We start from the raw sequence: 10,612 nt of genomic DNA, 5'->3' as shown, positions 1-10,612 counted from the left end.
AACACACATAACTTTGCAGTAGACTGGAGTATTTGGGCATTACTATCAGCATATACAGTTCAGTTATTCTAAGCGTGCCGGAATATCTAGATATGTGAAGGGGACATTGTATTCCTACTATTAAGTTTTGCAAGCGGCAGGATCAAGCACAGTGCCAATCCCAGTGGCCTATCCATCAGCTTTAACAAGGTGACTCATAGGCTGGGAATTCAGGTGATCAACATATTACTCATTAAAATGTGTATTTGAATACACAAATCAGAGATGGGTCTGGTCTATTCAAGATCAGTGCTTCAAGCCCTTTGAAATGCTTGAGGACTATTATAAGGTGCGAAGTTTAATTGTCATTCAACCATGCATACAGCCAAACGAAACAATGTTTCTCAGTGGCCAAGGTGCAAAACACAATACCAACGGTCATACACGGTGCAAGGCACGTATGGCGCACATAAAATAGCAGTAAACACAAGGTCACACAAATAATATCTTGGAAGTCCATGAGTGTTGTCAGGCTGCAGCTGAAAACATTCCAGCTGGTCTGGCACTGAGCGAACTCTGGAAGACAGCATAGAACCCTGCCACACTTCCTCTGGGCACGGACTCCAGTGGCTCTCGCCTGGGAGGCTGCAAGCATGCAAAAGGCCTAATCATCGCTATAAGGGAGGCCACCAATAAACCAGTCAGCTGGACTTGCACCGTTCCACATTCTCATTGTCCAACGGGGCCTTGCGATCACAAGAAGACTGAACAGTGCCTTTGCAAACCAGCTCTCATGCCTCTCTGGACCAGGCAGCAACATGATCTACAGTTTCGGCTCCTCTTCCAACATGCTACTCGCTGATGGGGTAGACCTCCAGTATTTGAAGTTCTTAATGTCCAGCAGTGTCATTCAATCGTTTAAAAATGATGAAAAAAGAATGGAGATCTCTCTTAAACTCGTGCCTTTGAGATGGGTTTTTAGAGCAGCTCATGGTTGAGCCCACCAGGTGATCAGTTTTTCCGGATTGGGTGGGTGTTGTGCAATGAGCCAGAATTGATTAGAGAGCTAAAGGTAAAACAACCCTTGGGGGTAAGTGATCATGATATGAGAAGGAGAAGCTGAAGTCAGATGTATCAGTATCAGAGTGGAGTAAAGGGAATTAGAGAGGAGTTGACCAGAACTGACTGGAAAAGAACACTGGCAGAGATGATGACAGAGCAGCAATGGCTGAAATTTCTGGAAGCAATTTGGAAGGCACAGGGCATTATACATCCCAAGGGAGGAGATGTGTTCTAAATGAAAAATGACACAACCATGGTTAACAAGAGAAGTCAAAGACAACATAGAAGCCAAAGAGAGGGCAAAAATAATATAGCAAAAATTTGTGGAAAGTTAGAGGATTGGGAAGCTTTTAAAAAGCAAGGCAACTAAAAAAAGTCATTAAAAAGGTAAAGATGGACGGCAAAAGTAACCAATAATATTAAAGAAGATACCAAAAGCTTCTTAAAAGACATAAAGTGTAAAAGAGGTGAGAGTGGATATTGGATCACTGGAAAATTACACTGAAGGATAGATAGATAGATAGATACTTTATTCATCCCCATGGGGAAATTCAACTTTTTTCCAATGTCCCATACACTTGTTGTAGCAAAACTAATTACATACAATACTTAACTCAGTAAAAAAATATGATATGCATCTAAATCACTATCTCAAAAAGCATTAATAATAGCTTTTAAAAAGTTCTTAAGTCCTGGCGGTAGAATTGTAAAGCCTAATGGCATTGGGGAGTATTGACCTCTTCATCCTGTCTGAGGAGCATTGCATCGATAGTAACCTGTCGCTGAAACTGCTTCTCTGTCTCTGGATGGTGCTATGTAGAGGATGTTCAGAGTTATCCATAATTGACCGTAGCCTACTCAGCGCCCTTCGCTCAGCTACCGATGTTAAACTCTCCAGTACTTTGCCCACGACAGAGCCCGCCTTCCTTACCAGCTTATTAAGACGTGAGGCGTCCCTCTTCTTAATGCTTCCTCCCCAACACGCCACCACAAAGAAGAGGGCGCTCTCCACAACTGACCTATAGAACATCTTCAGCATCTCACTACAGACATTGAATGACGCCAACCTTCTTAGGAAGTACAGTCGACTCTGTGCCTTCCTGCACAAGGCATCTGTGTTGGCAGTCCAGTCTAGCTTCTCGTCTAACTGTACTCCCAGATACTTGTAGGTCTTAACCTGCTCCACACATTCTCCATTAATGATCACTGGCTCCATATGAGGCCTAGATCTCCTAAAGTCCACCACCATCTCCTTGGTCTTGGTGATATTGAGACGCAGGTAGTTTGAGTTGCACCATATCACAAAGTCCTGTATCAGTTTCCTATACTCCTCCTCCTGTCCATTCCTGACACACCCCACTATGGCCGTGTCATCAGCGAACTTTTGCACATGGCAGGACTCCGAGTTATATTGGAAGTCTGATGTGTACAGGGTGAACAGGACCGGAGAGAGTACGGTTCCCTGCGGCGCCCCTGTGCTGCTTACCACCGTGTCAGACCTACAGTCTCCCAACCGCACATACTGAGGTCTATCTGTCAAGTAGTCCACTATCCAATCCACCATGTGAGAGTCTACTCCCATCTCCGTTAGTTTGTGCCTTAAGATCTTGGGCTGGATGGTGTTAAAGGCACTAGAGAAGTCAAGGAATGTAATCCTCACAGCACAACTGACCCCATCTAGGTGAGAGAGTGATTTGTGCAGCAAATACGTGATAGCATCCTCCACTCCCACCTTCTCCTTATACGCAAACTGAAGAGGATCCTGGGCGTGCCTGGTTTGTGGCCTCAGATTCTGTATTATCAGCCGCTCCATGGTCTTCATCACGTGCGACGTCAAGGCAACAGGTCTGAAGTCATTCAACTCCTATGGTTGTGGTTTCTTCGGTACCGGGACAATACAGGATGTTTTCCACTGTCTGGGTACTCTTTGCTCCAGGCTCATGTTGAAGATGCGCTGTAGTGGTTCTCCCAGCTCAGTCGCACAGGCCCTCAGTAATCGTGGGGAAACTCCATCCGGTCCAGCTGCCTTGCTGGTACAGATCTTCCTCAGTTGACCTTCCACCTGTGCAGCCGTAATCCTGGGTGTGGGGGTAGTAATGGAGGATGACAAAATGGCAGACAAACTGAATAAGTATTTTGAGTCGGTTTTCTCTGTGGAAGATATTAGTAGTATGCTGGAACTCCAGGTGTCGGGGGCATAAAGTGTGTGAAGTTGCCATAGCTAGGAAGAAGGTTCCTGGGAAACTGAAAGTTCTGAAGGTAGATAAGTCACCTGGACCAGACGGTGTATAGCCCAGGGTTCTGTAAGAGGTGGCTGAAGAGATCATGGAGGCATTAGTAATGATCTTTTAAGAATCACAAGATTCTGGAACTGTTCCGGAAGACTGGAAAATTGCAAATGTCACTCCACTCTTCAAGAAGGGAAAGAGAAAGAAGAAGGGAATCTGTAGGCCAGTTAATCTGACCTCAGTGGTTGGGAAGATGTTGGAGTTGATTATTAAGGATGAGGGCTCAGGGTACTGGGAGGCTCATGATAAAATGGGCCGTGGCCAGCATGGTTTCCTCAAGGGAAAATCATGCCTGACATATCTTGGAATTCTTTGAAGAAATAACAAGCAGGATAGACAAAGGACTATCAGTTGGTGGTGTGTATTTGGATACTCTGATGGCCTTTGACAAGGTGTCACACATGAGGCTCCTGAAAAAACTACACTCCCATCGTGTTACAGGAAAAGATACTAGCATGGATAATGCAGTAGCTAATTGGCAGGAGGCAAAGAGTGGGGGAAAAGGGAGCTTTTTCTGGGTTGCTGCCAGTGACAAGTATTGTTCCACAGAGGTCTGTGTTGGGACCAATTATTTTACATTATATGTGAATGATTTGGATGACAGAATTGATGGCTTTGTTGCAAAGTTTGCAGACAACATTGAATTGATTTGACTTTATTTCTTACATCCTTCACATACATGAGGATTAAAAATCTTTACATTATGTCACCACCTAAATGTACAATTATGGTAATTTATAAAAAATAGAACAGTCAGTGTAACATAGAAATACTCTCAAATCAGCATGAGTTAATCAGTCTGATGGCCTGGTGGAAGAAGCTGTCCCGGAGCCTGTTTGTCCTGGCTCTTATGTTGTGGTACTGTTTCTTAGATGGTAGCAGCTGGAATAGATTGTGGTTGGGATGGCTTGGGTCCCCAATGACCCTTTGGGCCCTTTTTACACACCTTTGTAAATGTCCTGAATCATGGGAAGTTCACAACTACAGATGTGCTGGGCTGTCTACACCACTCTCTGCAGAGTCCTGCGTTGGAGGGAATTACAGTTTCCATACCAGGCAGTGATGCAGCCAGTCAGGATGCGCTCAGTTGTGCCCCTGTAGAAAGTTCTTAGGATTTAGGGGCCCATACCAAACTTCCTCAACTGTCTGAGGTGAAAGGTGCTGTTGTGCTTTTTTCACCACACAGCTGGTGTGTACAGACCATGTGAGATCCTCAGTGATATTGAAGCCGAGGAACGTAAAGCTGTTAACCCTCTCAATCCCAGATCCATTGATGTCAATAGGGGTTAGCCTGTCTCCATTCCTCCTGTAATCCACAGCCAACTCCTTTGTGACATTGAGGGAGAGGTTGTTTTCTTGACACCACTGTGTCAGAGAGATGACTTCTTCCCTGTAGGCCACCTCATTATTGTTTGAAATAAGGCCAATGAATGTAGTGTTGTTGGCAAATTTAATTAGCTGGTTAGAGCTGTGGGTGGTGACACAGTCATGGGTATACAGGGAGTAAAGGAGGGGACTTAGTACACAACCCTGAGGGGCTACTGTATTGAGAGTCAGAGGGGTGGAAGTGAGGGAGCTCACTCTTACCACCTACCGGCAATCTGACAGAAAGTCCAGGATCCAGCTGCACAAGGCAGGGTCAAGGCCGAGGTCTCTGAGCTTCTTGTCGAGCCCGGATGGAATTATGGTGTTGAATGCTGAACTGTAGTCCAGGAACAGCACTCTCACACAAGCATCCTTCTTCTCCAGATGTATAAGGACGGTATGTAGGGCAGTGGCTATTGCATTTACTGTAGGGTGGTAGCAAGCTGCAGATGTAATCCTTGACCAGCCTCTCAAAGCATTTGCTTATTATTGAGGTGAGTGTGACAGGACACCAGTCGTTCAGGCATGTTACCTTGGTCTTTTTTGGTACAGGGACAATGGTGGATAATTTGAAGCAGGAGGGCACTCTATACTGGGAGAGGGAGAGATTAAAAATATCCGTAAACACACCTGTCAGTTCTGCTGCAGACATCCTGACTACTCTCCCTGGGATGCTGTCCAGCCCTGTAGCCTGGCGACTGTCCACTCGTTGGAAACATCTGCGTACCTCAGCCTCAGAGATGATCAGGTTGCAGGTTGAGGCGGTGGCTTTCCTCGGAGGCTCAGAGTTAGCAACATCGAATCAAGCATAAAAGCGATTGAGCTCATCTGGGAGAGAGGCCACGATGTTGGTAGTGCCACTACATTTGGCTTTGAAGTCTGTGAAGCTAAGCAGCCCTTGCCACAAGTCAAGGGTACTATTCATTGTGAATCTTGACTCAGTCTTGTCCCTGTATTGTTTCACAGCCTTGATAGCTTTACGCAGGTCTTAGCTGCTTTTCTAGAGCTCCTGCTGATTGCCGGCAGCATAAACTCTGTGTCGCGTGGTAAGTGCTGCTGGCACAGAACTATTGATCCAGGGTGTCTGATTTGGGAAGACCTTGACCAACTTCTGGGGGACAACATCGTCGATACACTTCTGGATGAAGCATGTGACCCCATCTGTGAACTCGGAGACATCCTCAACATGGAAGACATTCCAGTTGACATCATCGAAGCAGTCCTGCAACATGGAGGCCGACTGGCCAGACCAACAGCGGACGGTTTTAACAATGGCCACCTCTTGTTTCAGCTTCTGGCTGAACATTGGCAAAAGCAGGATCGAAGATAGGTAGGGGGCAGGTAGCTTTGAGGAAGTAGCGAGGCCACAGAAGGACTTATTTAGATTAGGAAATTAGGAGAATGACAAATGTTCCTCATATGTTAACCCCCTTTATTCCTGGAATCATCCTCATGAACTTCCTCTGGACTCTCCAATGACAACATATCCTTTCTGAGATATGGGGCCCAAAACTGTTGACAATACTCCAAATGCAGCCTGACTAGTGTCTTATAAAGACTCAGCATTATCTCCTTGCTTTTATATTCTGTTCCCTTTGAAATAAATGCCAGCTTTGCATTTGCCTTCTTTACCACAGACTCAGTCTGTAAATTAACCTTCTGGACATCTTGCACAAGGACTTCTAAGTCCCTCTGCGTCTCTGATGTTTGAACCTTCTCCCCATTTAGATAATAGTCCACACCATTATTCCTTTACCAAAATGCATTATCATACATTTTCCAACACTGTATTCCATCTGCCACTTTTTGCCCAATTTGTCTATGTCCTCTGCAATTGCATTGCTTCCTCAGCTCTGCCTACCCCTCCACCTGTTTTTGTAGCAGCATACAGTGACAAGGTCTCGGGCACTGAGTCTGCCCCTGTGTCTTAAAAGGGAAGAGCAGAAACAGGTGGAGCAGATGAAAGTGGTGGCTATAGGGGATTCAGTGGTTGTAAAGGAGACTCCTGGGTGGTGTGTTGCCTCCCGGAGTCACAGGCTCATCAGATCAGGTCCACAGCATTCTGAGGGGGGGAGTGAGCAGGCAAAATCTGTGTTACCTATTGGAATCAATTGTGTAGGTAGGAAGAGGGGAGGGATCCTGAAGTGAAAATATAGGGAGGCAGGGAAGAAGTTGAATAGCAGGATGTCAGGGGTAGTAATCTCTGTGCCTCACATCAGTGAGGGTAAGAATAGGATAGCTGAAGGATCAGAGCAGGGGGCAGGGTTTCAAAAAGACCATTAATCCTCCTCGAGTTCAAGTGTATCCCGTTTCTTTTGTACAGGTTATATCTTCCTCAGAAGAGATCACTTCCGAGGAAAATATGACCAGTACAAAAGCAAGGGGGTTACACTTGAACTCAAGGGGGACTAATAGTCTTGTGGGGAGGTTTGCTAGAGGTGTGGGGAGAGTTTAACCTGGTTTGGGGGAGCCGGAGGGATGTCAGTGGAAGGAGCATTGGGTGTAAATGTAGAAAGAGTGTGAGGAAGAATAGGCAGTGGATAGGGCATAACTGTAGTCACCCGGATGGATAGAAGTGTGTGTGGCCAGACTGAATCTAGTACTCAGGAGTGAAGCTGATCAGGTGACAGATCTCTTAGTGAGTGAGCATTTTGGAGACAGTGACCACAACTCCATAGCCTTGGACAGGGATAAGAGCAGACAGTTTTGGAAAGCATTTAACTGGGGTAAGGCAAATTATGATGCTATTAGGCAGGAGCTTAAGAGAATGCACAACTGAAATGTGAAGGTTCAAGATAGGTATGTCCCATTGAGGCAGGGGAAGGAATCATAGTTGATGAGATGTGGTACGTCTATCCGATGGAAGAAAGAAGCAGACTTAAGGTTTAGGAATCATGGATCAGACAGGGCTATTTAGAGTTATAAGGTAGCCAGGAAGGAGCTTAAGAAGGGACTTGGGAAAGGTAGAAGAGGCCATAAGAAGGACTTGGCAAGTAGGATACCCCAAGGCATTCTACATGTACGTGAAAGACAAGAGGATGATTAGAGTGAGGATAGGATGATTAGGGATAGAAGTGGAAACAAATGGCTGGAGTAGGGGGGATCCTAATGAATACTTTGTTTCAGTTTTCACTAGTGAGAGGGACCGTGACATTTGTGAGGGCAGTGTAGAACAGTTTGGTAGGTGGAAAAATGGAGAGACTAAGCAAGTGGATGTGTTGAAGCTTTCGAAAAACATTAGGATAGATAAGTCCCCAGGGCTTCATCAGATATACCCCAGGTTGCTACAGGAAGCGAGGGGAAAGATTGATGCACCTTTGCATTGATCTTTGCGTCCTCACTGACCACAAGTGTAGTGCTACAGGAGTGAAGATTGCCAAATGTCATTCCTTTGTTCAAGAAAGGTAATAGGCATAATGCTGGGAATCATAGACTAGTGAGTCTTACATCAGTTGTGGGCAAACTATTGGAGAGGATTTGTAGAGACAGGATTTAGAAGCATTTGGAGAAGCATTGTCTGATTAAGGATAGTCAGCAGGTGAGCAGCAAACCTTGCCTCACACGCCTAGACAAATTCTTTGAGGAAGTGAGAAAACAAATTGATGAAGGTAGGACCCTGGATGTGGTGCATATGGATTTTACTAAGGCGTTTGACAAGGTTCTCCACGGCAGACCCATTCAGAAAAGCAGGACACCTAGGATCAAGGAAAACTTGGCTGCATGGATTCAGAATTGGCTTGCCCGCAGGGTGGTTATAGATGGAGCATATTCTGCCTGAAGGTTGGTGACCAGTGGTGTGCTGCAGGGTACTGACCTAGGACTCCTGCTCTTTGAGATTTTTATAAATGACTAGGATGAAGAAGTGGAAGGGTGGGTTAGTAGGTTTGCAAATGACATGGAAGTTGGTGGTGTTCTGGGTAGTGTTGTTGTAGGTTACAATGGAACTTTGATAGGATGCAGAGCTGGACTGAGAAGTTGCAGATGGAGTTCAATCCCGAAAAGTGTGTAGTGATACACCCTGGATGTTCACTTGAAGGCAGAGTACAGGGTTAATGGCAGGAGTCTCAGCAGTGTGGAATAACAAAGGGATCTTTGGGTCTATAGGTCTCTCAAAGTTGCCTTTGCAATTTGATAGGGTGGTTAGGAAGGCATATGGTGTGTTGGCTTACATTAGTTAGGGGAATGAGTTCAGAAGCCATAAGGCACTTTTACAGCTCTATGAAATACTTGTAGTATTCTATTCAGTGCTGGACATTCATTCTAGGATAGGTGTGGATGCTTTAGCGAGAGTTCAGAGGAAAGTTACCAGGATGTTGCATTGGATTAAAGAACATGTCTTATGAGAATAGTTTGAGCAAGCTAGGGCTTTTCTCTCTGATAAGATTCATAGATAGAGTGGACTGCCAGCAACTTTTTACCAGGGTGGAAATGACTAATACTAGATGATTTAATTTTAATGTGATTGGAGGAATGTTAAGGGTAGGTATTTTACACAGAGAGTGATGGGTGTGTGGAACACACTGCCACTGAGAGCAATATGTTAGGGACATTTAAGAGGCTCTCAGATAGGCAGATGGATGAAAGAGTTTCAAGTTCCTGGGTAGCAACATCTCTGAAAATCTATTCTGGGCCCAACATATTGATGCAGTTAAGAAGGCACAGCAGCAGTTATTTTTCATTAAAAGTTTGAGGGGACTTGATATGTCACCAAAGACACACGCAAATTTTACAGATTTTACCCCGGACAGCATTCTAACTGGCCGCATCACCGCCTGGTAAGGAGGAGCCACTGCACAGGACCGGCAAAAGTTGTAAACTCAGCCAGCTCCAACATGGGCACTAGCTCACAGCACTGAGAACACCTTCAAAGGGCAATGCCTCTAAAAGGTGGTGACCCACATCACTCAGGACATGCCCTCCGCTCATTACTACCATCAAGAAGGATTGACAAGAGCCTGAATGTTTCAGGAACAGGTTTTTACCCTCCGCCAGCACATTTCTGAATGGACAATGAACACAGGAACACTACCTCACTATCTTTTCTCTCTCTTTGCACTATTTACTTACTTTTATATGCTTATCGTAATAGGCATTTGTTAGTCTTGAGAGACCATGGATCTGCGCCTTGGAAAGTTTCCAGGGCACAGGCCTGGGCAGGGTTGTATGGGAGACTGGTAGTTGCCCATGCTGCAAGTCTCCCCTCTCCACGCCACCGATGTTGTCCAAGGGAAGGTCAAGGGCCAATGCAACTTGGCACTGGTGTTGTCGCAGAGCAATGTGTGGTTAAGTGCCTTGCTCAAGGACACAACACGCTGCCTTAGCTGAGGCTCGAACTAGCGACCTTCAGATCACTAGACCAACACCTTAAACACTTGGCCATGTGCCAACATTGTAATGTATAGGTTTTTAAATTATTCACTGCTGCAAAATGACAAATTTTGCAACATAAGCCAGAGATGTTAAACCTGATTCTGATTCTGGAGGGCCATGTGGGAGGAAAGGATGAGATGGATATTTGAGTAGGTTATAAATTGAAAAAGCACAGCAGGCCGAAGGGCCTGTACTGTGCTGGACTGTTCTATGTTACACTGATGATTGTTTTGAACTTCCATTTCTACAGAATGCAGTGTGTCAGGTGTGCTGACCATTTTTTTTTACAAGATCTCAATATAGTATATTTAGCAGATATTGTGTACTTCATGATCCAGTATAAATCTACAATTCATGATCTAATGGAGCTGGGGAATATAGTGAAACCAGGCCCCCCTGCAGAATACTGCATGTTTTATTCGGTTTTCCAATTGCATGTCAGATGGCATAATGCTGTGTGTGGGGCAGAGGGAGATTAAACTCCACAAAGCCCGATGAGCACTGATGATTATGAATCACAATCATTCAATAGAAGACAACACAATGTA

This window comes from Hemitrygon akajei, chromosome 7, assembly GCF_048418815.1.
Source record: "Hemitrygon akajei chromosome 7, sHemAka1.3, whole genome shotgun sequence".
Lineage (NCBI taxonomy): Eukaryota > Metazoa > Chordata > Chondrichthyes > Myliobatiformes > Dasyatidae > Hemitrygon > Hemitrygon akajei.
Note: the sequence above shows the minus strand (reverse complement) of the source record.